Source organism: Leopardus geoffroyi, chromosome A1 (genome assembly GCF_018350155.1).
Source record: "Leopardus geoffroyi isolate Oge1 chromosome A1, O.geoffroyi_Oge1_pat1.0, whole genome shotgun sequence".
In the NCBI taxonomy this organism is placed as follows: Eukaryota; Metazoa; Chordata; class Mammalia; order Carnivora; family Felidae; genus Leopardus; species Leopardus geoffroyi.
This window is the reverse complement of record NC_059326.1, coordinates 10,528,003-10,555,002: the sequence shown is the minus strand read 5'-3', so window position 1 is coordinate 10,555,002 and position 27,000 is coordinate 10,528,003. Positions and strand designations below refer to the sequence as shown.

At 39.4% G+C, this 27,000-nt stretch overlaps 2 long non-coding RNA genes across 5 annotated transcripts; both read right to left on the bottom strand.

Annotated features, from left to right (window-relative positions):
• Positions 1 to 2,271: 2,271 nt before the first annotated feature.
• Positions 2,272 to 27,000, bottom strand: LOC123594704. 4 transcript variants are annotated; one of them, XR_006710867.1, is made up of 5 exons: positions 26,144 to 26,225; positions 24,824 to 24,903; positions 19,311 to 19,544; positions 17,334 to 17,545; positions 2,272 to 2,764 (listed from the first exon to the last, which is right to left on the bottom strand). It is a non-coding gene; the product is annotated as an uncharacterized LOC123594704 (long non-coding RNA). The 4 variants fall into 4 exon arrangements; XR_006710869.1 differs by having other exon boundaries at positions 24,873 to 24,903; positions 26,144 to 26,223; XR_006710885.1 differs by lacking the exons at positions 24,824 to 24,903; positions 26,144 to 26,225 and adding an exon at positions 26,846 to 27,000.
• Positions 21,617 to 24,325, bottom strand: LOC123594816. The gene is made up of 2 exons (XR_006710907.1): positions 24,164 to 24,325; positions 21,617 to 21,751 (listed from the first exon to the last, which is right to left on the bottom strand). It is a non-coding gene; the product is annotated as an uncharacterized LOC123594816 (long non-coding RNA).

Sequence of the window (27,000 nt, the reverse complement as noted above, 5' to 3'; positions counted from 1 at the left end):
GGAGGGACAGAAGTACAGATAATAGGATTAACCGTCACACAATGGAAGGAAACAGATTTAACTTTCTGGGAGAGCCAAGCCTCAAAGGTCTGAACAGCAGTTAATAGAATATGAGACTCTTATTAAAAAGTCAGGCTGTTAACTGGTGCCCAAGGTCCTGGAGTATTAGCACTATGTCAGCTCATAAGCCCTAGTGGGAATACCCCAAATGAAATGGAAGGAAGAAGGTAGAAATGGCTGCACAAGAAGGAAAGATTTAGGAAGAAAATGCTATCCAGAGACACTGAACGATAAAGGGACTGAGAAAAATGACTGCTCTTAACGCTGCTTTTTTTCTTTAAAAAAAGGAATAGGCATCCATAATAAGTTAAATTGAAATGTGTTGAATATTGAAATGTGTTGAATCTGACAACACCACCACAGAAGATGAGAAGGAGATTCAGAAATATATGTAAACTTTGAGAAACTTTTCCAATCAAATGCCATCCAAGGAAAGAAACCCTTCTGGGATAAAAAAATCCTTCTACCGAATTGTGTAAAGGCTTTATGAGTTTTTGAGAAGAAAGGCACCCTGGAAATTTTAGGTTATTTTTATCACTTTTATTGAAAAGGCCACTTCTCTGCTCTAAGGCTGAATTTTTTGATGCAAGTTCAGTGGCTTTGGGGTGAATCTGAATGAAGTTTTCAGAGCAGCGAGAAAAATCATGCAGTGTTAAGATGCCAAGCTTCCTCCGATAAATCTTTTGAAAATAACTGATAAAGATGCTTAGGGTTTCTCTGAATTCCCATGAGGTATAGCATTCAGAGAAGCTGGTAGTTTGGAACAGTACTTTCCTTTGATTACAAACAGTTGAATTCTAAAATGCCACATAGCAATATACGAGCAAAATACATTCGTTTTTAACTCATAGTGGACAAAATACACCCAGTCTTCAATTTGAAACTCAGGAAGTAGATGTGGATGTATCGGTCAGGTTATCTTATTGGCTGTTCTTAGTGATCAATACCAATGCCATGGTCATCAGTTATTAGGGAGAGAAATGATTGCATAAGCCATCTCAGACGTTTGGCAAGGGTGTATCAAATACCAGGAGGAAGAAATGGGATAGAGAAGAAATAAATACAACAAAAGTCTTCCTAAATCAAGAGACAAGAGATCCAGTCTGGCCTATGACCTACATAATAGCACACAGTAATTAATAGCATACCATTCTAATACAGGAAGAAAAAACCGGAGTTTCTGGAGTTTGGGCAGTTTGTGAATTGTTGGGTTTTTAGGATTTTAATGCTGCTTTGTAACACAGTTTGAATTTTAATTTTTTTAAAAATATTTAAGTAATCTCTGTACCCAACATGGGCCTCAGACTCATGACCCGGAGATCAAGGGTTGAATGTTCCACTGACTGAGCCAGCCAGGTACCCCATTCTGGACCTTTTTTCACAATTTGAACTTTAAAACTTCTCCTATGTACTAAAAGTCATTCACTTAATAATAATAATAGTCAGCATATACCATGCTTTTCATAGAATAGACATTATAGCTTACAAATACCCCGCCACAACCTTTTAAGATAGAGGATTGTTTCCATCACCATATTTCAGAAGAAAAAACTGAATCACAGGGAGGCTAACTTGCCCACGGCTATACAACTATTTAGTGACAGACCTAGGATTCAAACCCAGTTAATCCAGCTCTAAAGTCAAGGCCTTCATACTACTCTATGACACACTTCAGTTCATATTTTTATTGATCATTCATTAAGTACATGGCGCTTTGCTTATTTGTGTAGATGATGTGAAGTATGAGACAGGATTTTTTTCATCTTTTAATTAAGTAACATTCAGCATCTTTCTCCTTTCCAAAACCCCGTGTGTGTATACATAGCATTACTTAGCATTTTGCCCCCATCGTTGGTGCTGTCTGTACTGAAAATCCCCAATATAGTGAAAATAGCTTACTGGCAGAGAAGAGCTCATAATATGACACCTAATACTCATCTATCCCCACTGTAATATCTGGGTCAGCTAGAGCAAACAAATGGCTCAGTGAGGACACTCTGGGCTGGAGACTTATGCTGCAAACTGCCTGTTGTGATGTCAATAATGAGAGAGCACACCCAGCCTCCATGCTTAGCCCACCTCCCCATTTCTCCAAGAAACCAACACCAACCCCAGGAAAGTATTAAGGCCAAGATCTGGATCTTTTGCTACAACTAAAAGTCTAAGAATAGCAACATGAATTATACACATATGTTGTTGAGCACTGCCCTATATAGCACAGAAATATTTTTATTAAAAATAGAGACTCTATCAATCCATTATAGCAAGTCAGAGTATAATTATACGGTGAAGCATATGAAATTACCAACATTCAACCTTTTTGACCTACAAAAAAACCTGTTTCCTTATGTACAATGAGTAGAGTACATAGAGTATCATGTATAGGACATAGAGTATTCTTAGCCAGTGAACCAGCTTCCCAGAAGGCGCTTTGCTCAGTCTGAATAAGGTTTAACTCTTTGGTCTCTCTCCCATTATTGTATATTCTTGTGGTTCAACTCTGACAAAACTAAACAGGGTACACAGGTGACAGTGCCTCGGCTGCTGCAAAGCCTCATGGAACAGCTTCAGGGTGATGTAAAGTGCAGGCTGAGTGGCTAGTGGCCTTCCCAGGAGAATGTCAGAGAAGCAAGAGTGAAAATCAGCTGCCACGTAGAGGGCCATGCAAGACCTAAGACATTATGGAGCTCATCGCGTCATTGCGCTGGAAAAATGGAACAGAGACATGTCACAACTTCAGGAAGTATGACAAGAATGAATAACTGTCAGGATCGCCTTTTCGTAGGGATGACCCCCAGCAGCCCATGTTTCTAGAAAGCATCCCCTATATTAAACACATATGCAGAAAATCATAATGATAGGTCTATGCTTTGTGGGGACTGTGATGAACAAGGCACCGTGCTAACTGCTTTGCACGAATGCATTAGGGTTGTCCAGAGCGACGGAACCAGTGGGATATGTGTACAATTGAGATCTACTTTAAGGAATTGCCTTACACAGTGGTGAGGCTGGCAAATTCAAAGTCTCTGTGGCAGGCCAGCAGGCCAGAGACTCTCAGGCGGGAGCTGATGCAGCCATCTTGAAGCAGAATTTCTTTCTTCTCAGGAAATCTTAGTGTTTCTCTTAAGGCTTTTCAACCGATTGGATGCCACCAATCCAGGTTGTAGAGGATAATCTCCTTTACTTGATGTCATTGGATCGCAGATGTTGACCACATCTATGAAATACCTTCACAGCAACCCTTAGATGTAGTATTTAATTGAATAGCTATGTATTCAATTATGGCGTAACCAAGGTGACAGCTTAAACCTATCATCACAACACGTATACCATTTTTGTCCTCATGAAAAATCTGTGAGGATGATACCCTTTTATCCTCATTTTAGAGATAAAGAAACAAGTTCAAGAAGGTCAAGAACTTGCTCAGGATAACACAGTTTGTAAAGGATGGAGTCATGTTTTGAAACTAGGGAATGTAATTTCAGAGCCTCTGGACTTAACCACCAGGTCCTGCTGTCTCACTAAGCAGCGAGGATTTTATGCTAAGGATTCAGGAGTTGAGAAAGCAAGAGCCAGCAAAACGTAAAGCCAACAAGAGGTCAGTATGAGTGAATCACAAGCTTTCCAGCATCATTGGCTCCCTGGCCATCTCACCATGCTGTGTACACATGCATGTGACCTATTAAGTGAGCCACAGTCTACATAGAAGGAAGATTATACTATAGGGCATACAGGGGTACCAGCTTGTGTGAAAAAAAAGGCAGATCAAATCGAATTACACGTAAGACAGAAATCAGGGGGATGAATGAAAAAGTCCTTCTTTCTGCCATTCCACATAAACTCCTTCCAGGGTTTTATTCCAACTGGAACGACAGCATTAGCACTATCTGGGAAAGCGATCCCTCAGAGCTGCGACAATGTGGACCTAGAAGGACGTAGGACTTGGGGACTCCCTGGAAAATCAAGTAGACAGCTAGTTGGGGCGGGATTTTATGGTTGCCCAGAGGACTGTTCCTCACTTCCCAAACACCTCTCTCTCTCACTGTCACCCTCCCTTTCCCATAGACCATAGTGGCACTGGCAGAACCTTTCCATGTCCCCAAACCTCTCAGCTCTGTTTGCAGATATTTTAGCAGACCTTGTTCCCACCTTGGGAGAAAAATAGAGGCCGACAAAGACAATCTTCCTAAACATCTTTTTATACCACCCCCAAACATAGATCTGTACCAATCCTCCCCGGCTTCCTCTATAAGACCGCCCCTTGTCTTATGTTCTCGACTCCAAATATCATTGCCATCCATCCACTCTAGAACACAACCCATCAGTCATCATTTTCTCCTCCCTCTCTTATATTTTCAACCTTTTTGGTTTTTTCTTTCCCCTCTGCCTGCAAGTTGAACAAATGCTGCCACCACCTTAAAAAATACCTTGCATCTAGATCATTGTAATAAGCATAAACAGATGCAAATACTTTACAAATGGGAAAATTTGATCCAAGGAGTTGGGATCAAAAAAAAAAAAAAAAAACAACTATATTCTGATTATAATAAACACATCTTACATATAAGAATATAAAGATACTGTAACATAGGGGCGCCTGGGTGGCTCAGTTGGTTAAGCGTCTGACTTCAGCTCAGGTGATGATCTCACGGTTGTGAGTTCAAGTCCTGCATCAGGCTTTGTGTTGACAGCTCGGAGCCTGCTTCAGATTCTGTGTCTCCCTCTCTCTCTGCCCCTCTCCCCGACTTACACTCTGTCACTCTATCGCTCTCTCTTTCAAAAATAAATAAACATTGGGGCGCCTGGGTGGCGCAGTCGGTTAAGCGTCCGACTTCAGCCAGGTCACGATCTCGCGGTCCGTGAGTTCGAGCCCCGCGTCGGGCTCTGGGCTGATGGCTCAGAGCCTGGAGCCTGTTTCCGATTCTGTGTTTCCCTCTCTCTCTGCCCCTCCCCCGTTCATGCTCTGTCTCTCTCTGTCCCGAAAATAAATAAACGTTGAAAAAAATAAATAAATAAACATTAAAAAAAATCTTGTAGGATATTATTAATAAAAAGATAGAAAAAATAGATTCCTTCCAAACCCTAAGCAAAACATATCAGACAAAGAAAACTTTGAGATGAGAAATATTACGAGAAATAAGAAAAGGAAGTTTTATAGAGAGAAAAAGTTCAATTTACCAAGAAGATATAAAATAGTCTAAATCTGTATATGCTTAAAGAGACTATTCTAAATTTGCATATTCTTCTAAATGTAGACAACAAAAATTAGCAAAAGAGGAAACACGTATCAATAATGTACTGTGGGTTTCGACATACCGCTACCAGTAATTTCCAGAGCAAGCAGGCACACATACACAGTGAGATTTCAGATGGTTTGATTAACATGATCTGACTGAAATATCAATAAACTGTGCTACCAATGAATGTAGAAATGCACTATCACTATGCCTACAGATACGTTCAGCCGAAACAGGCACACACATGTTCCCAAAGACATTTACAAGAATATTTATAGCAGCACTATTCCTAATTGTCAACAAGTGGGAACAACCCAATGATATCAGGATGGATGAAATAAATGAATAAATAAATGGTATTTAAAATATATACATACCTCGCGTCAACCCTGCTTCTCCTCGAGCTACCATAACTTTCCTTCGTTTGCTTCTCTGACAATCGTTAAGTAAAAAATACTTTCGGAAAAAAAAAAATACCGGCTGTTTCCTCACTTCCGTTGCACGGTGCTCAGTCCTTAGCAATATTCCCAGCCCCCATCACTCCACAGAAATTGCTCGGTCTCCATTATGTTGTTTCTTATTCCTGTTCTACTGGGCTGGTTTCCTGGCATCCCCTGAAACTGATGGTCACTCCCTTCAACCTGCAACTTTCGTTTTCCTTCATGTTTTTATGTAACAATTTTTTTTAATGTATTTAATTTTTTTTTTAATTTTTTTTCAACGTTTATTCATTTTTGGGACAGAGAGAGACAGAGCATGAACGGGGGAGGGGCAGAGAGAGAGGGAGACACAGAATCGGAAACAGGCTCCAGGCTCTGAGCGGTCAGCCCAGAGCCTGACGCGGGGCTCGAACTCAGGGACCGCGAGATCGTGACCTGGCTGAAGTCGGACGCTTAACCGACTGCGCCACCCAGGCGCCCCTAATGTATTTAATTTTTAATTTAATTTTAATTCCAGTATAGTTAACCTACAGTGTTACATTAGCCGCAGGTGAAACATACAGTGACTCGACAATTCTATACATCACCCACGGCTCATCACAAGTACGTTCCTCAATTGCTTGATTTCTCTCTTGGTTCTCTGTTGCTAAAGCCTTTTCTTTTTTCTTGGGTTTTCAGTGTCTTCTGCGGCCTCTGGTTCTGTCACTGCAGGTGCACTGAGATATGAGGCCTCATCTCTGCGCATGCTGGCCGATGATAGTGCCCCAGTGTTGGTGCACAGCTGTGCCGGGGCAGTAGGCACAGTTATGTGATTGAGCATGGACTCTGAAGTCAGGTGACAAGCTAAGTCTGCAAATCAAGGCCTCTAAACCCAACCCTTCTCCTGAGCTTTAACCAGAGGGGCCCTAAAAATAAACTTAAGCCGGGTCAGATCTGTGCAGTGAGCCACTGTTGCATTCCCTTTGCGTTCATACGCTGTTGAAAGGCCGTATCCTGTTCTCGTAATACCAGACCCGATTTATGCACTTCTCAGATTTGCTTGGCTACGTCGCCTGCTTGGGGAAACAGATGACCCTCCAGGAAGATCGCTTGGCGCCAATGGCACTCTTGTCAGGGCGGAGAGGTGATGTGAATCTACTGAAGAGAAGCTGCCCGACCTCTGTCCTTGCCCTCCTGATGGAGGCTGCCTTCTCATTGCACCAGGCTCCCCAGCACTTGGCCCTGCCTCAGCAAGCAGCTGCTTTGGATTTCCCATGTTGCTAGAAACAGGACCGAACCCGCCTCATCTCATACCTCTGACCTCACACTACGGGGCTCTCTTTTCCTGCCCTTGTGTTTTGCCGTCACTGCTGAAGTACAGATGCCAGAAGCTTCCTAAGCTCCCCGCCCCCCTTCCCACCGGCTTTCCAGGATGGGTCTTTCAGAAGGCAGTGTGCAGAAAGGCAGGCATAAAATGTTGCTGGCTCGTGCCCTTTCACTAGCTAAATGCCACTGCTCTTGTGGAAAAAATAACCCAGAAATGTTAGAGAGTTACACCCCAGTGGTAGAGAGAGGGGGAGACTTTGTTCAGTGAGCAAGAGGAGATAGAAAGCAGCCAACAGATTCTTCTTCCTCTCTCCTCCCTAAGAGACTGTTCCGGGATCTAGTGGTTCCATTTTCCCCTCTCTGGAGTTGTCTGAGCAACCAGCTAAGTTTCCAGGTAATCTGGACAGCTTGGAATGCACTCCTTTGCCCTTGCTTTCTCTCATCCCCTATCTCACTTACCTGGTTCCTTCACTCTTGCTTCCCTGTATCGCACCCCCTCAGCAAAACTTTGGCACTTAAGTTTTGACTCAGGCTCCATACTCTAGGGAAACCACACTAAAATATTCACAATACAAAGGAAAAGGGAGCATAATCCTCTTGATTCTTTACTAAGTGCCTGTGTTTCTCGCTAAGAGATCTACACTTCTCTCTCTGAATCCTCACAGAATCTCCGCAATAGGTAGTATTTTTCCCCTATTACAGTGAGGAATGGAGGCTCACTGAGGCTTAAGAAACTTACCCAAGGTGGCACAGCTAGGTGTGACAGAGCTAAGGTGCCAACACCCACGTGTCTGGCTTCCGAGACAGTATCCCTCTCCCTGTTCTTTACTGTTCCTAGTATCAGGACTTTGCATTCTGGGGATTCTGTGAAGGTTCCATGTGGTAACTCATGGTTGGACTTTCCAGAAGCTTTGAGAATGATTCAGTGAAGAACATTTTGAATATCCAAGCACAGCACCATAAGAGAGTCCCAAAATGACAGGGTGAACGATCAAATCAATAAAAGCAGATGGTTAAAACACCCTTATTATTAGACATTTAGATATCGCTTATATTCTCATTTCTAAATGGAATCCCATTAATGAGCCAACGAAAGGTCGTGAAAGTAGCTGTTGCAGGAGGGGACACAGACATCCAAAGGGAGAAACAAAGGAAGAGAGTTCCACCCCACCCAAGCCTAGCTCTGTGCTCCATCCATGTGTGAAATCACTTGGTCAAGCTCATCTAGACCATCCAGATCTGTCTGTTCTCCTCATAAAGATCTTTGAGAACGAGGAGTACAAAGATTTAGCTAGAAAATTAATCTTGAAATGAAGCAGAGGGGTCCTGACTGCCAGAGACTGACAAAGGAAGGATTTCCTCATCCTGCACAGACTGTTACTGGCAGAGTTCTCTGTGTGTCCAGAGGTTCGGGCCAGGATTGTGCTTTGGAAATTGGAGAAAGACCGAATTTGGACCCTAGTATAGCACTCAGCCCCTCTCCAGGTTGTGAATTACAAACTGGACCTTCTCACCCTGTGTCCCTGCTGCAGGAAGGAGATGTTTTTTGTGTGATTACAAAATCAGACTGTTTACAGATAATTATTTTCTCTTGGTCTGAGAAAGTGCTGGAAGACTGACCTCTTGTACATGCTTATTAATTCATAAATCCATACTTATAAAAACAGGTGGATTTGTCTAAACATGAGGAAAGCATTAATACCACTTGCCTGATACCGAAACTCTTGCCTTAGAACTTGATAAGCATTCTGAGGACCTCCAGGAACACTGCTGTGCCATAGGAGGTTAGTTTTCTGAGCGTCATTGCCAGGAGAGGCCTTTTCCTTTTCTGTATTGTCCCTGCATGCTGTTCAGTCACATAGCTGCCGTGCCAAAACCCTCACCTAAAGAATCAGCACTTGTCTCTTAAAATATGTAAACCTTTCATCTCCCAACAAAACCTGTTCCAAGAGTTTAAAACACATTGTCTCGAGTTGTAATATCACCTGGGAGTCTTGATGAAATGACAGGACATTCTGATTCAATAGATCATAGTGGTGGTGGGGGGGGCGGGGTGTTGGGGCTGAGATACTGTATTTCCAGCATAGCTTCTGGATATGTCAGTGCTTCCGATCCACGAACAAAACTTAGAATACCAAGAGCTTAGAAGACCACCTTGATTTTCTCTTGAGTGTTTTGAAGATCATTTGGTCTCTAGAAAAATGTGCCCCTTGAAACTGCCTCATTGTTACCAACAAGCTGTTCTGGGCACCACTGCAGGAATGTTCAAACAGATGGGGATAAAGTTAGAAACTGAGAACATCACACAAGAGCCGTTCTCATTGGCCACATTGTTTTAGCTCTCGGCACACGCACAAACTCATTGCTGACCTAAAGGCTTATTCTCAAAATTACACACAAAAATGGATTTTGCCAACACTACTTGACTAATATGCTTGTTCCTGAGACCACCAGCCTCGTTTTATTCAGTCTCAAATTGGTTATTTTTCTTTGGGCAGTTTCAATTATTGTATAGGATAAGAAGATTTAAATGTTAAAACCCATAAACAGAAGTAGCTCAATTGTGTATTTAAATTCTGTATTTGTTTTAACAGAAGTAATACTTGTTATTCTGTCTCTATTTTAGGGTTTTCATTTTCTGCCTGGAGAATTCAGCCGTTTTAATGTCAAAAAAAAAAGTATTGTGGAAATTCGGCTAGTCCAAAACATGTTTAACTGTCTAGAACAGATGAGGGAAAGGGTATTGAATTAGGCAGCTTTTCCCAGATGCTTTAGAAGTGCTTAGTTAATATGTATTGCCTTTTACCCAAAAAGCATAGCTATGTGTTATCTTATATATAAAAATACCTTACTTAGAGAAAAATTAAAACAAACATGTGGTTGTATATAAACTGTACCAGTTCTTAGATTTATCCCTTACATTCATTGTTGAAAACTGCCTGCCTAGATCAAATCTTTACCACCACAATTCTGTCACGTCCCCCTGGTCATTATCCCTGTTTTTAGAGGCTATCTATTCTAAGTAGATACCAATTCAAAAACAATTTGCCAAAAACTCCCTAATTTAAGGAGATTAAGACCTTCGGAACCGTTTATCATATCACTCTCCTATTTCAAGACATTTGCTCAAAACCTGTCGTTCTCAACCCACTACTCAACACCCTTCATCAAATAAGTTAACAATCAAAATCTTAGATTTGAGAGACCAGTATATTCATTCCTCAGCAGAGGGAAGTTAAGGAGCCTACATCAGTTAGTCTTGACTATTTTTCTCTTGTCCATACTGATCTGTGCTACCTAACTATGAATTCAATTTCCTTAAAAAACATAGAACTGGGGTTCCTGGGTGGCTCAGTCGGTTAAGCGTCCGACTTCGGCTCAGGTCATGGTCTCACGGTCCGTGAGTTCGAGCCCCGCGTCGGGCTCTGTGCTGGCAGCTCAGAGCCTGCAGCCCGCTTTGGATTCTGTGTCTCCCTCTCTCTCTGGCACTCCCCCATTCATGCTCTGTCTCTCTCTGTCTCAAAAATAAATAAACATTAAAAAAAATTTTTTTTTAAAACATAGAACTATTCAAATTATTTCTTCTTCGGTGAGTTTTGGTAGTTTGTGTATTCAGAGGAATTTCTATTTCATTGAAGTTGTTAAATGTATGTGCCTAGAGTTCTTTTTTTTTTAATATTATTGTCAAATAGGTTTCCATACAACACCCAGTGCTCATCCCAGCAAGTGCCCTCCTCAATGCCCATCACCTACTTTCCCCTCTCTCCCACCACCCCCCCATCAAACCCTCAGTTTTTTCTCTATATTTAAGAGTCTCTTATGGTAGAGTTCTTTATAATATTCCCTTAGTACACTTTTAACATATGTTGGGTCTGTAATGATACCATCTTTTTCCCTCCTGATATTTATAATTTTCTCTCTCTCTCTCTCTCTCTCTCTCTCTCTCTCTCTCTCTCTCCTTCTCTGGTTAATCTGTACAAAGTTTTACCATTCTTATTGAACATTTGAAAAAGTCAATTTCTGGTATTTATTTCTTTTCTGTTTTCAATTTTATGGATTTATGCTTTTATTATTTACTTTTTTCTGATAACTTTGGTTTAGTTTGTTCTTTGTCTAGTTCCCTAAAGAAGAATTATATCATTAACATGGGGCCTCTTGTCTTTTCTCATATATACATTTAATAACATATGTTCCCCTAAACACTACTGTAGTTTTACCTCACCAATTTTGATATGTTGTATTTTCATTTTCACTCTGATACTTGCTCTCTGGCCCATGGATTGTTTATTATCTAATTTCTTATCTAGGTTATTATCTCATTTCTAAGAATTGGGAGATTTCCAGATATTTTTGTTATTGACTTCTAGATTAATTGCATTTTGATTAGAGGATATATTTTGAAAGATTTTAATACTTTTAAATATGTTAAGGTTGTTTTTATGACCCAGTATATGTTCTGTCTTGATAAGTATTTCCTGTGCACTTGAAAAAAATGTATATTCTGCTATTCTTTGGTGGGATGGTGTTGTTCAGGTCTTCTATGGTCTTGGTAATGTTTTTGTCTACTTGTTCTGTTACTGAAAGACAAAACTGAAAGCCTCCAACTATAATTGTGGGTTTATTTCTCCTTGCAGTTCTTCCAATTGTATTTTAATACCATTTTTTGGGTTTTGTTTTGGTTTTCTGTGTGTGCATACATATAAAAGATTGTATGTCTTCTTAGTGAATTGACCCTCTTATTACATAACGATGCCTCTTGGTAATTTTCCTTGTTCTAAAGTCTACTTTGTTTAACATTAATAGAGACAATCCAGCTTTCTTTTGTTAAGTGTTTGCCCATTACATATTTTTCTTTTCACTTTTAACCTATCTATATCAAGATGTTTTCAGTGGGTTGGTTTCTCAACAACACATATTTGAGTCTTAGTTTTTTGTCCAACTTAATGATTGCTGTCTTTTATTTTGTGTGCTTAGACCATTTATATTTAATGTAATTATTGATAAGTTGGTGTTTTAGTCTGCCATTATTTTGTTTTTTCCCCCTCTATTTTGTATTCCTCTTTTCCCCTTTTGTGAAAATGTTTGAAATATTTAACTTTATATTCCATCTTAATTTATCTACTCTCTTTTTGTCTTTATCCCTTTGTGTGGTGGGTCTAGTCATTGCTACATACATATGTCCCTTTTTATAGTCGATTAAAATTAATATTTTACCTCTTTGGGTTAAATGTAGAAAATGTATCCTCCCCCTTTTATGTTGTATTTGTAGTTGTCATATGTATTACATCTACATACAGTAAAACCTACCCAGGCAATAGTATAATTTTGGCTTTGTATCATCATATGTATTCCAGAGAACACATGTACATATGTATTCCATATGTAGAGGAGAAAATAATCTGTCATATGTACCTAGTCGTTTACCACTTATGTTGCTCTTCCTTCGTGCCTAAAGTTCCAAGTTTCCCTATGGTACAATTTCCTTTTTTCCTGAAGTTCTTCCTTTAACATTTGTTTTAGAGAAGAAATGCTTTTGACTAAAATTCTCTTCGTTTTCTTTCAACTCAGACTGTTGTTATTATTCCTTCATTCTTCAAAGGTATTCTTATTGGATAGAGAATCCTGGGTTGACAGTTCATTTCTTCTACTACTTTTAAAGTGTTGTGTCCCTTTATTCTGTCCTTTATTGTTTCTCATGAAAAATCCACCAAATGTAGTGTGTAATTTTTTTCTCTGGAAGCTTTCAAGATTTTTTTTAGTGTTGGTTTTCAGCAATTTGATTAAGATGTATCTGGGCATGGTTTTCTTTGAGTTTATCCAGTTAAGCGTTCATTAAGTTTCTTGAAACTGTAAACTTATCTCTTTTACCAAATTTTGGAAGTTTTTAGCCATTATTTCTTCAAATATTTATTCTGCATCATCTTCTCCTTTCATAGGTTTCAACTGGCATGAATTTTGTATCTTTTTATACTATTCCACAGGTCCCTGTTAGCTTTTTTTCCAATAAATTTTTCTCTGGTATTCAAATTGGATGTTTTCTATTGCTCTATTCAAGTTTATAGATTCTTTTCTGTGTCACCATTACTTTACTTTTTTTAGTTCTAAAATGTCCATTTTATTTTTTACAGCTTCTCTTTCCCTGCTGAGAACTATTATCTTTCCATTTGTTTCAAGATTGTTCAACCTTATTTCATGAAACATAGTTATTATAGTTGCTTTAAAGTTTGTTAGAGGATTTAGATCACCAGGATTCACATCACTACAGGGCGGGCAGCTGTTGAGTGTTTTTTCCTTATGAGTTATTGAGATTTTCTCTTTTTTGCATATCAAATGTGTTTAAATTGTATCCTAGACATTTTGAATATAATCTTATAAAACTCTGAGTCCTTTTGAAGTCCTTTTACATCTGGGATGTAAGACTTCCAGTTCTAGCCAAATTGAAGTAAGAAACTAGTTTCACCATCTCTTGGAAACAAACCCACCACTAAACGGGCAAAATATATGCAACAGGGGTTTTCAAGACACTGGATATCAGGCCATTGAGGACAGCAATCTGTAAGGGACAGGAAACAAATGAGGGGAGCTCTAAAATTGCCCCTTTTAATTCTGTAAGAGAGTTCTTAGACCATGATGCAGGGGGTGGAAACCAAAGCAGATTGCAGTGGTTTCCCTGAGTTGAGTAGATTAAGCTGAGCATCCACGGAGACCAAATTGGCTAGCATTTGCAGTACAAATAACAGAGATGGGAGAGATCTGCAGGGGACCCCCTTTGAGTATTCTCAAGAGTACTGTTCAGTGCATATGTGTGATGAAAATACTTGATGTTAGCAAATAACCGCCCCAGAAGGATCAGAGGAAACAGTGGAGTTCACACAGGACCAGAAATATGACCTCTTTTCACCAGCCAGAATGGAAAACCTCATATCCCATGAAACATCTAGTAAAATACTCAGAAGCATCTTATTTCAGTAGTGAGCAATAATTAGCCTTAGGTTAAATGCCACTCTTATTCTACCTAGACAAATCTTAAAAGCAAGACACAAAAAGGCCAACCTGTTTCTTAATTGCATCCCAGGAAAAAGGATTAAGAATATTTATAGGAAAACAAAAGTGTCCGGCACCTAACAAGGTAAAATTCACAATACCTGGAATCTGGTTTAAAAGTCACCAGCCATGCAAAGAAGCAGAAAAATATAACCAATAATGAGAGTAAAAATCAATCCAGAATTGATATAGATGTTAGAGTTAGCAGAGACATTAAAAGTTATTATAACCATATCATACATGTTCAGAAATTTACATAGAGACATAAGATATTTTTTAAATCCAAATCAAATTTCTAGAGATGAAAACGACAATGTCTAAGATGAAAACTACATTGGATGGTATTAACAGCAGATTAGATATTATTAGAAATAAAGATTAGTGAACTTGAAGACAGCAATAGTAACTATCCAAACCAAAATCAAGAGTCAGGCACCTAACCACTTAATTGACTGAGCCACCTAGGTGCCCCAAACTCTTCCTTATTTCGAGGATATTATAAAACAGAAGTAATCAAGACAGTGTGGAATTGGCATGAAGATAAATCACTAGAAGATTCTAAATATATATGAGCATATCAACAAGTATAGACTACTGATTTTTGACCAAGGTACAAAGGCAGGTGAGTGGTAAATTGGATATCCTATGCAAGAGAGAGAGAGAGAGAGAGAGAAAACTTCAGTCTATACATCATACCATTTATAAAAATCAACTCAAAATAAATCATAGATTTAAGTGTAAAATCTAAAACTATTAAACTTCTGGAAGAAAACAAGAAAATGAAAAAGATAAGCTACAGACTAAGAAAAAATACTTTGTCCATTTTTAATATTGAGTTCACTATTTCCTTATTGAGTTTCAAGAATATTATAGATAAAAGTCTTGTACAAGATGTGCATTTTGGAAATATTTTCTTTCATTTTGTTGTTTGTCTTCTTATTCCTTAAACAGTCTCTTTTTTTTGTCTCTGAATTTTTATTTAAATTCTGTTTAGCTGGGGCATCTGTGTTGGTTAAGCATCTGACTCTTGGTTTCGGCTCAGGTCATGATCTCATGGTTTGTGGGTTCGAGCCCTGCATTGACAGTGTAGGACCTGCTTGGGATTCTCTCTCTTCCTCTCTCTCTGTCCCTCCCCTGCTTGGTCTCTCTCTCTCTCTCTCTCTCTCTCTCTCTCAAAATAAATAAACATTTTTAAAAAATGAAATAATTTCCATTTGGTTAACATACAGTTTAATATTAGTTAAAGGTGTAGAATTTCACGATTCATAGAATTTCATGATTTGTAGAATTTCATGATTCATCACTTACATACAACACCCAGTGCTTATCACAAGTGCCCTCCTTAATCTCTGTCACCTATTTAACCCATCTCCCCATCCATCTCTCCTTCAGTAACCATCAGTTTAAACAGAGTCTTTTAAAGAGCAGACATCTTTAATTTTGATAAGGTCTATTTTATCAATGTGTTCATTCATGGTTCATGCTTTTGGTGTCATAATGAAGAAATCTTGCCTAACCCAAGGTCACAAATGTCCACTCCTTGGTTTCCTCTAGAAGTTTTATAACTGTAGGTTTTACATCAGAACTATAATATACTTTATTACATTGTGCAAAACATAAAGTCAAAATTTTTTTAAGTTTGAAAATATTTATAAATTAATAAAGAATTTATATCCAGAACGTATAAAAATACTCAAAACTCGGTAATAAGAAAATGTACAACCCAGCGAAGTAAGCAAAAACAACGAATAGATGCTCCACCAAAGAAGATATACAGATAGTAAATGAGCATATGACAAGATGCTCAATATTATCAGTTATTAGGAAAATGCAAACTAAAAGCACAGTGAAATACCACTAGTCACCTAATAGCATGGCTAAAATTGAACAGACTGGTCAAACCAAATATTGGCAAGGATGTGGAGGAAATAGAACTCTCATGGGCTGCCTTTCATAGGTCAGATTTTTAAATGGTACAGTCACTTTGGAAATGAGTTTGGTAGTTACTTGGAAAAGTTAAGCACGTAATTACTATGGGATCCATCCTTCCTCTCTCAGATACTTACCCAAGAGAAATGAAAACACATGTCCACACAAAGCTGCCATTTGGGCTTTTGTTAATAGCCCCAAACTGGAAACAACCCCAAATGTCTATTAGTAGAGATAAACAGACACATTTTGTATATCCATGTGTGTTAGTCTAGATCCACATGTATTAGTGTATATCCAGATGTATTAGTTTCTTAGGGCTGCCATAACAAGTGTCCTGAACAACGGGTATTTATTGTTTCACAGTTCTAGAGGCTAGAAATCCAAAACCAAGGTGTCCTTCTACGTGCTCTGAAAGAGATCAGTTCCAGCCCTCTCTCCTAGCCTCTGGCAGCCTCAGGAATTTCTCGACTTGTAGTTGATGTTCTCCCTGTGTGCCTACCTCATTTTTCCTCTGTGCATTTCTCTGTGTCCAAAGTTTCTTATTTTATAAGGAAACCAGTCACATTGGATGAGGGACCACCCTAATAACCTCATTTTAACTTGATTGTCTCTGTACTGATCCTATTTCCAAAGAAAGTCACATTCTAAAATACTAGAGGTCAGGACTTCAACATATCTTTCATGGGGAGGGGTGGGGGGAGACACATTCTGTGGGTCTCCATAACACTATGCAATGGGTTACTATTCTGCAATTAAAAGGAAGAACATGATTCTGAAAACATTTATGAATGAAAGAAGCCAGATTTTAAAAAATAGTGCATACTATACGATTCCATTTATGTAAAATTCGACAAAATGTAAACAAGCCATAAACACTTTACTTTTGTTAAAGAAGGCAGATCAGTGATTACCTGAAGCAAGGGATATGTAGAAACTTTTGTCGGTGATGAACGTTTGCTATTTTTATTGTGATAATTGTGGTCATGCAGACAAAATGATTCAGAGGCAAAACAATCAAATTCAGTCAGTGGAATGAAACAACAGGGAAAAGTACTCCAAAGATCGGCGCTGTTGGGCGTCATTATCCAGGACAAAGGAACCAGTGGTTCTCCCCTCTAGCTTCACCATCGTGTCACTTATGCTCTTTGTACAGCATACCTCAGAGATATTGTGAGTTTGGTTCCAGACCACCGCAATAAAGTGACTATGACAAGTCCGAAGATCTTTCTGTCTTCCTAGTGCATGTAAAAATGACGTTTACACTGCTATAGTCTATTAAGTATACGGTAGCATTGTGTCTAAAAAGTGTACCTACCTTAATTTTAAAATACTGCTAAAAAATACTAATCATCTGAGCTTCCAAGGAGTTGTAATCTTTTTGTTTATGGATGGCTTTGTCTCAATGCTGATGGCTGCTGCCTGTTTCTCTGGGGCAGTATTCTATGTAAATGGATATGAGTATCAGTTTCGCCAATGACTGGATCCTTGGCCAAGATGTTTTCTTTCTCTGGGTCTTAGTTTCTTTGACTGAAAGACAGAGAATCATGTCTGTTGCAATTCAGCTAGATTTGATAATACATACAGTTGTTCCCTGTTAACACAAAGAAGAGATTTTTTTAAATTTATTTAATAAACTGGCATAGTACTCTTTGTCAGCCATTGTTCTAAGTGGTATTCAAATACGAATTCATTTAATTTTAATACTAATCGTATAATGTAGGTATTATTCTCCTCATCTTTAAAGTTTGAAAAACCTACCCAATGTTACAAAGCCATAACGTGGCAGAGTCGGGACTGGAGCCAGAGAGCAGTCTGGCTACAGTCCGTGTTCTTAACCACTGTGCATTACTGCCTTATATTTGGGGTTAAATGTACACTTTTAACAGGAAAAAAAAATCCATGTCGCTCACTAAAAATGATAGCCGTTGTGTTGAAGCAACGGTTTTCATTATCCAGCATTAAATAATACGTCTTCTTAGTTACTGTTACTATCTACCAAAGTTTCTAACACACAGTAGGCACACAGAAATATCGATTAGCTGACTTGTCACATAGTCAGTTCTCAGTTAGCCAAACTCACAAAACAGAGATCAAACAAGTACCAGCAAATCGTTTCTATTTGGTCTGTGAATATCTAATATGCTAGGGCAAGACAGAGAGGGTTTTTGTCTACGATTCCCCTTCCTAAATGTACTTCCCTGGCACATTTACTAACTTGTCTCTCAGACGTTCTGCAAGCTGTCAGTAGATTTTCTCTAACTTTATCTCATTAAAAATATCATTTTCTATTATTTCTGAAGTCCTTTTACTCCCTCAGCCACTATGAGTCTGTAACTCATCCCTTTGTGAGCTCAGGGATGGCCAGTGGGTTTCATCGGGAGGGTTAACTCTGGGCAGTTGTGTCTCCCTTGGAACAATGTCTGGGGCTGTGCTAAGGCTGTCTCCTGGCATAATCATATGTAGCCGCATTCACAGGGGACTAAGGGAGCCATGGACATAGGGCCACACTTATTCCCGTCCCTGTGTCCCACCTCCTTGCTCAGTACTACGTGTCCAGCCATCAGAGTACAATAATGGTGAGGGACTCAAACACCACTGTTAGAGGATCCTCAAATGGTAAGAAAGACATCTTCACTTTATTAAATTGAAGTCCAGTAAAGATAGAGCCAGCAGCATTGATTTCTGCCGGTCACTCTTCAGAGTCTGCTGGGATTCTACTCCTATTTCCTCAGCTTCAAGTGGCTGGCCTCTCAAATAAGTGATGCAAGAATCCAGGATCATTGGAGATCCCTTTAACCTCAAAGTGGAAACCGGAGATGATGCAAGTCAAATCAAGGGTGGAAACGGAACCCGAGAACCTAGTGCTTTGGCAATGGAACACAAGGATCCTGGTCTTCTGTGAGCATTGCTTTATCTATCTATGAAATGTCACCTGTTTCTCAAGGATGAATCATTGGAAATAAGATAATATATTTACAGGATAAAGATAGGGAATATCTGAAAATCATTAGAATTCATTTCCTAATATTAATGAAGTACATGACAACACTAAAAATAATAATAATTACTATTATTATTATTATCATTATTATTATTTGAAATGCTCTATGAAGGAGGAAGTTACTCCATTTTCTTCCATCAAGTGGCCCGCTCCCTAGGAATCTAACGAGAAGGTCTCTGTATGAAGAGAAGAAAAAATAGAAGATAGCTCAGTGGAAGACTGAAGAAAGAAAGATTGGGCCAGCCCCAGCCATATACAGAAGAGCCTCTCGACCAGAAGGTCGGTGATTACCTCAGAATACGGCACTGTCCTCAGAGCATGTTAACTCTTGGTCCTATTAGTTTCCTACTGTAGAGAGGCACAGGGCATCACGTTCATTCTTTCTACCTCAGCGACCTCTGACAGCCTGGAATACTCCACTGGTGCTTGTTTGGATTTCTTTTCCCACCACCGTGGCACATCTCTTCAGAGCAAAGATTTCAGGCACATCTATCTGGTGGACGAGGCTGAGACACCCATGAACACCTATAACAGAAAAAGAAATTACAAAGCCGTGTAAAAATATTTCTGCCATTTTTAACTTTAGAACATTAGAAATAGACTTTTAAAATTGAAAGTAACCCAGGGGCTTTAAATATCTAGCTGTTAGGTTTTTTTTTTTTTTTTAATAAACTGCCTAATGAAACTGAGCCCTTTATTCCTCAAAAAAAAAAAAAAAAAAAAAAAAGAGTGGATAGAACTGTGTCATTTCACAAGGTGACTTTTTTCAAAGCCTTTTTGACTCTCAACTTTATAAAGGATAACATTCAATGATAACTAAAAGCCTCACATTATTCATTCCTCTTTGAGCTTCTCTTGAATGTGGTCTCTGATCCTGGTGTTTTGGGATAGACTCCCTTTATAACAGCTGCCCAATGATCCATTGAAATGACAAGCGAAGGGCCACATGGTGGGCTGAGTGCATTTAGTGCAACTGTGACCAGAGAGATGACAAAAAGGTTTCTTCTAGTCAGTTGCAGAAATGCCTCTACACCCGTGGATGACAGAGAACTCCAGGTAACCTCCCTGGGGGTTATTTTTAGCCAACAACCATTAATACTCATGAGCTTACTACTGCAGAGATCAAATTCCATAGCACCAGCTTGGAGAAACACAAATGTGGAACGCTTTGCTTTTTTGACACAGGTTTTTTTAAGGGACTCCATTTCTAGTTAACGTGAGCAACAATGAGTCGGATTAAGAAATGAGTGCTACATGATTTCTATCTGTTTGACATAAATGAGTAAAGAAAAAAAATAAATGTCATTCATAAGAGGCCCATGTATTTTCATTTTAACTTTCTATTTTAAAATAATTTTAGATTTACAAAAAGTTGCAAAGGAGAATGGAATAGAATGACATGCCCATTTACCCATCTTTCCCCAAGGGTGACACCTTTTATAGCTGTAGGACAATATCAAAATCGGTAAATTGACATTGGCAGATTACTATCAACTAGATTATGGACATTATTCAATTTCATCAGTTTTTACACAAACTCATTGTGTGTATGTGTGTGTGTGTGTGTGTAACTTACATGGTTTTATGGGCAAGTTCTGCCAAACTTTCAAGAAACAGATTATTCCCAATGTATATTAGAGGAGTACCCCATGAAATGTCAACATTCGGTCCGTTGAAAATCAACTCTGAGTTGTAAATCTGATACCTAAATATGATTCCATTTGTGCTATTGAAAGTTTGCAACAATACTATGCTCTTCAATTTTGTTTTCTTACTGAGTTTATTTTTATTGTTTTGATTTTTTCCCTAAGCATCGACTTCACCTCAGGTCATGATCTCACACCTCATGAGTTTGAGCCCCACGTCGGGCTCTGTGCTGACAGCTCAGAGCCTGGAGCCCGCTTCGGATTCTGTGTCTCCCTCTCTCTCTGCCACTCCCCTGCTCACAGTCTGTCTCTCTTTCTTTCAAAAATAAATAAACCTTAAAAAAAATTTTTTTTCAAGAAATGTAAGTAGCTTTTTCTGTCCATTTAAACAAACATTTTATAGCTGAGGCAAAGATTGTTTTGGGTTTTCTATGTACACAATCTGATGTGAATAATGACAATTTTATTTCCTTCCTAATCCTTGCATTCTTTATTTCTTTTTCTTGATTTATGACTCTATCGAGGACCACCAGAATGATGTAGAAAGGGCTTGGTAGTAGTGAGTTCTTGATTTTCTAATGAGATGATTCTAATGTCTGTTGTAGGTTTTGGGTAGTTAACTGTAGTCATATTAAGGAAGCTCTCTTCTGTTTCTTACCATGTCCTTACCAAGAGCTTTTTTTTTTTTAATCATGAAAGAGTATAGAATTTTACCGAATTCTCTCTGTGCTCCTATTGAAGTATTTGTAGGTTTTTCTTCTAGATTTATATGATCAACTACATTTAGAGATTCTCTAACGGTAACCACTTTTCCATCTCTAGGATAAGCCCAACTTGGTCAGAATGTAGTTTCTGTTCTTTATATTGCTGAGTTTAGTATGCTTTTTATCATACCTAGCATTTTTTATGCAGATAAATGAGTGATGTTGTCTTATAATTTTTTTGTTGTTGTTGTTACACAGTCCTTGTCTGATTTCGGTGTCACCGTTGTGCTGGCCTCAAAGATGGGTTGGGAAATACGCCCTTCTCTATTCTCTAGAAAAGCTTGTGCTGTGTGAAATTTCTGTTCTTACAGATCATGGAATTCTGGAGTTTGGAGGAAAACAAGTTTTAATCAACACGCGTGTACCATTACCACTAATAGTTTTTTTATACGGGCATATTAAATATCATGGTCAAGTCTTTAAAACGTGGTGGTTTTAGAGAACATAAATTGTTCCAGTCTTCCCATTTACTAATTCTTGACTGGGGAAGGTTTTGTTTTTCAGAGCTCCAATAGGCGAATATAGTGGTGTGATCCACTGGAGAAAGTTTTGCTGAGCGTGGCAAATACCATACGACTCTACCAGTAGTTGTTTCACTGAGGTTGAACAAATCACAACACAGTCACCAGATTTACAAGCCTCTCTTGCTAGTACTCGGTGGAACATGGATCCGAATCCCGACAAACTGCCCTCAGAAAACTTAAAATCCTGACTTCCACACTGAAAAAGACGTCAATCTACACAATGCCTGACTCCCTCTATACTGAAAAATAAATAAAATACACACACATACACACACACACACACACACACACACACGTTAAGCCACAAGGAGCACTATCATAACTACTCTCTTGCATATATTCTCAACCCCTCAACTACTGCCTGGACTCACCTTATTCATTTGGCAGAATCACAACCCTAGTTAAGACCAGCTGTTTGCCTATTTCATACCTGTCTTTGTACAGCTAATATGGCTGGAGGAAAACACACAATCACGCTGATTGATCCTACTTCAAATTTCTAATTTTAAGTCAAATGAACTCTTGTTTTATGATGCCCAACTTCCCTATTTCATTCACCCTCCTATTCTTTGAGACAAATGCAGTCAATTCTTTTTTAAAATTGTTTTAAAGTGTATTTATTTTTGAGAGAGAGAGAGACAGAGCATGAGTAGGGGAGGGGCAGAGAGAGAGGGAGACACAGAATCCGAAGCGGGCTCCAGGTTCTGAGCTGTCAGCACAGAGCCCAACGTGGGGCTCGAGCACACAGACTGCGAGATCGTGACCTGAGCCGAAGTTGGACGCTTAACCAACTGAGCCACCCAGGTGCTCCAATACAGTCAATTCTTGTTATTTGCTACAGTGACGTTCTTTGATGTCACCAGCAACAGTGAACTAATGCATACTGAACCAGTGCTCCTAGGAAAAATACAGAGTTAGGTTGCTATGAGCTTCTGGCCACATTTTCATCAACTGATCACATATAATCTTGTTCTTTGTGTGTTTTCATTTAAAGACATCTTATGAATCTATATTATTGATTCATTAACATTTAACTCAGAGACAATAGCATTATAACTCATGCCTGAATTGTCCAATAGTCATATTTTCTCCATAAGGCACACCACAGCCTCCTTGCTCTTAGGAACACTAGACAGCATTTTAGCACTGTGCTCGGAGGTGGGCATTTTAGACAGCAAAAGCACCATTTTGTGCTAAAAGTATGGCTCTACATAGGCAACGAAAAGGTCACTTTCTCATAGCATGAGGGCTAAAACAATAAAGCACAGTGTAACTTGGTAGTCTCAGCTGGGAGCACACATGTTGGGTGACCACAATTTTTCATAGCTCAGAGTGTGCACATATCTGCAAATGAAAACACTAAGACTGCATGTTTGAGGGTGACAAGTTAATTTTAACAAATGGGTGAATTTGTAAATGTTAAATCCACAAATAATGAGAATCAACTCTATTTTACCATCTTCTTCTCTCAAACCTTCATCATCTCCTCTCCCCTCACTCTAACTCATGACCTTGTTTTTCACTTCTCGAAGCAATCGGAACTTCTCTTTCCTACCCCCACTGTCAACCTCCCAGCATCTTCTCCCACATATTCTATCTTCCTGCTCTTTACCAGAGATAAGTTCTCCTTGCTTCTATTTAAAATCGCCTCCCCCCCAACACCCATCTGGGCACTAAGATCCCATACGCTCTCACCTCCTTAATGACACTACACTGGCTATTCTGCCCTCTCTGCCAAGTATCAGTTTTTCTTTCTCAAAGTCATTACCATCAGTGCAAAAATATTGTTCTCTCTTCCTTGTTGATAACTTCTGAAAGTTATTGTGAAAAACGTTTTAAAATACGCAGTTTGGAAAATTCCAGATTCCTTTCTTTAATACTAATGAAATAATCAGAAGTGAGATTAGTAATTGCAGCAGTATTCATAAAAGCAAACAATTAAATATGGGACAGAATGGGTGGATCTGGGAGGTATTATGCTAACCGAAATAAGTCACACAGATAAAAACAAATACCATATGATTTCACTTATATGTAGAATCTAGAAAACAAAATAAACAAACAAACCAAAAAAGCAGACAGACCCATACATACAGAGAACAAACTGGTGGTTTCCTGAAGGGAGGCTGGGGGCAGGGGGTGGGGGATGGGAAAAATGAATGAAGGGGACTGGGAGATACGAGCTTGCAGTTATGGAATGAATAACTCACAGAAATGAAAGGTACAATGTAAGGATGATAGTCGGTGGTATTATAACAGTGTTGTATGGTCACAGATGGTAGTTACACTTGTGGTGAGCGTAGCATAATATAAACTTGTGGAATCACTATGTTGTACACCTGAAATATAACATTGTGTGTCAACTATACTCCAATTAAAGAAAAAAAAAAGAATTGAAAGCAACCTAAATAAACAGTAGGAGGCTGGTTAAATACATACAGTAAAATACGATGTAGACATTATAAGCTACAGATAGCTATTAAGTGATATATTCATTTCTATTAATTAAGTTAAAAACATAAATTACTACACAAATTATATTGTCCTACTTTTATAAAAAGAAAAAATAAACTCATTTTGCCTCTGTGGGTTTGCACCCTGAAAAGTAATTGGAAGGATATTTGCCAACATTTTACTCCTGGTTTCCCTGACGCCCAAGCCCAGGGTCTTAGGCACTCCACTCAAATCTCAGGTGTGCCTATTCCCAACTAAATCGTGGCCCAGAAAGCCGCACTAAAACTGTAGATGTGTTGCTAGCTTATTCCTAGAATGTCAAAACAAAAAACTGGGCTTGCAGTGTCTTCTTTTTCTTATATAGATACACTGTATTTGATTGTAATCCTGGGAATGTAACTAAGGGGCCTCTTAACTTGAACAAAATGGCTGCCAAAGTGGTGAGCGGGCATCATCCTTCCTTACTTGAAGGCAGAGACCATGAAATCCAATACCCCTGTGGAATAAGAACAAACAGATCTTCAGTAGCAAAACCCATGAACAACTATCTCGAGACTGTGTTTAAAAAACAAACAAACAAAAACTGCAATGCCAAAGGGTAAGCAGAGCATTTTCTAGGGCAGGTGGGAGGTGCGTTTGTAGTGGGTTGACTAGTTCAAAGCCAGACTCCTCTCTTGCCAGCTGTTCTGATTCTCACAAATTATCACCACAGTTACTCCTCCATGAGTCCTCATCAGATATTTTGAGAGATCAAGAGTATTTCCCAAAACCCAACCCAATTCCCCAAAACAGGTAAGACCTATCATCAGATTCTAAAACTCACCTCATACACTATTAAACAACAGTGCATTACGTAAGGAAAAGATAAGAATCAGCAGAATTTCAATCGAATACTATTTTAGTTGTCAAAGGACTTAAGTACTCACCTCAAACTCTCACCACTATGCTTTTACCTGTCCTTTTCCCGTTTGCCCTGTACCCTCCCCCATCAGTCAACTTTAAGCACTAGATTCTGCCTTTATAGAAGACACATATCAAAAGGTGTTCGCTTGATGATTATTATTTAAATGATAGTTTTATGTATCCTTCTGCTTTATATCTCAAACAAAGTAAAAATAAATAGGTCTACGATGAAGAAAATGGTTCACTTTTAGGGGTTTTAAAAATTACGTCCTTTTCAGGGTACCTGAGTGGCTCAACTGGTTAAGTGCCTGACTATTGATTTCAGCTCAGGTCATGATCTCACAATTGGTGGGATTGAGTCCTGCATCGGGCTCCTCATTGACAGCACAGAGCCTGCTTAGGATCCTCTCTCTCCCTCTTTCTACGCCCCTCCCCTGCTTGTGCATTCTCTCTCTCTCTCTCTCTCTCTCTCTCTCTCTCAAAATAAATAAGGTTAAAAAAATTATGTCCTTTTCTTCCCCATATCTGTTAGCAGGTCAGGACAGAACTTTGACCCTTTCATGACCCCAGTTTTTGCCTAGGTTGAGTCAGCTTCCCAATCTGTTCCCATCCAGCCCAATGTCAATACTCTACCCCTGCAGAATTCAGCCTCCTTAGGGCAAGAGTGCTGCCCAATGGGCTCCTAAGCTCCGGGAACCTCGTCTTCAGGTCTAGCCAATCAATGTATGGACATAGAGAAATACCTAGAATTCTTTAAGTCAGGATTTTTTGTGAAGAGAGCAAAACAGTGTACTGAATATGACTGAACACAGATTTCAAAATGAAAACCGTACAGGTTTTTATAGGCAGGTAAAAGGGCATTTTTATGCAGGAAACACCTGAGGAACCTCAGAGCTCATGACCTCTGACCCAGAAGTCAGCTGTTGATGCTCCAGGCAGACTGCTTCTTAACTGTCATAGAACATTGGGAAAGTTCTTAACTGTCGCTGACGGCAATATCCAGACATATCTCTTGTCGCACCTGACCGAGCAGGAACCCTGTAGGGACCTTTGAAACCAATGGATATTTAGATACTTCTGCTGGACCGAGTGTCCCCAAAGGAAAGCAGACAGAAAGGAAGAAGGAGAGTCCTGGGACAAGATACCTGTGAATAAAGAAGTTTAGCCAATTGGCTCTGACAGGGCAGGGTGAAGCATATCACCCAGACACCAGGGACGTCCTGTGTATCCCTGAGCCAGCTTTCCTGCCCAGCTACCCACAGCCTCCTCCCCTTCCCCAGGGGAGAAGTGTGCTCCAGAAATGGGGGAGTGGGGGGCGCCCTCTGGTCCAAAGGACCAAACTATGTCGCCTGTGCTCTAATACCATTGGAGTGGTGATCCAGAGGAGAGGGGCAGCTGTTGAGGAAGCAGCCTATGTGGGAGGAGACCAGAGTATGGAGAGGAGGCCAGAGAGATTGCAAAGCCATGTGTGCTTTGTTTTTAGGAATATCAGTCATCATGCCTCCTAGGTGCTTCAGGAAAGAAAGTGAACTTACCTTCCTAGAAGGAGGGCCATTCAGATAACCAATGAAGACACACTTAGAAATCCTGAGGAATGTTTTGAAGAGGGATCGTGAAGCAGGGGGGGAATGGGAATTTTTCCGAGAAGAGAAGTGGGAGTCCAGAGCAGGGAGAGTGGCAGGGGAACCAC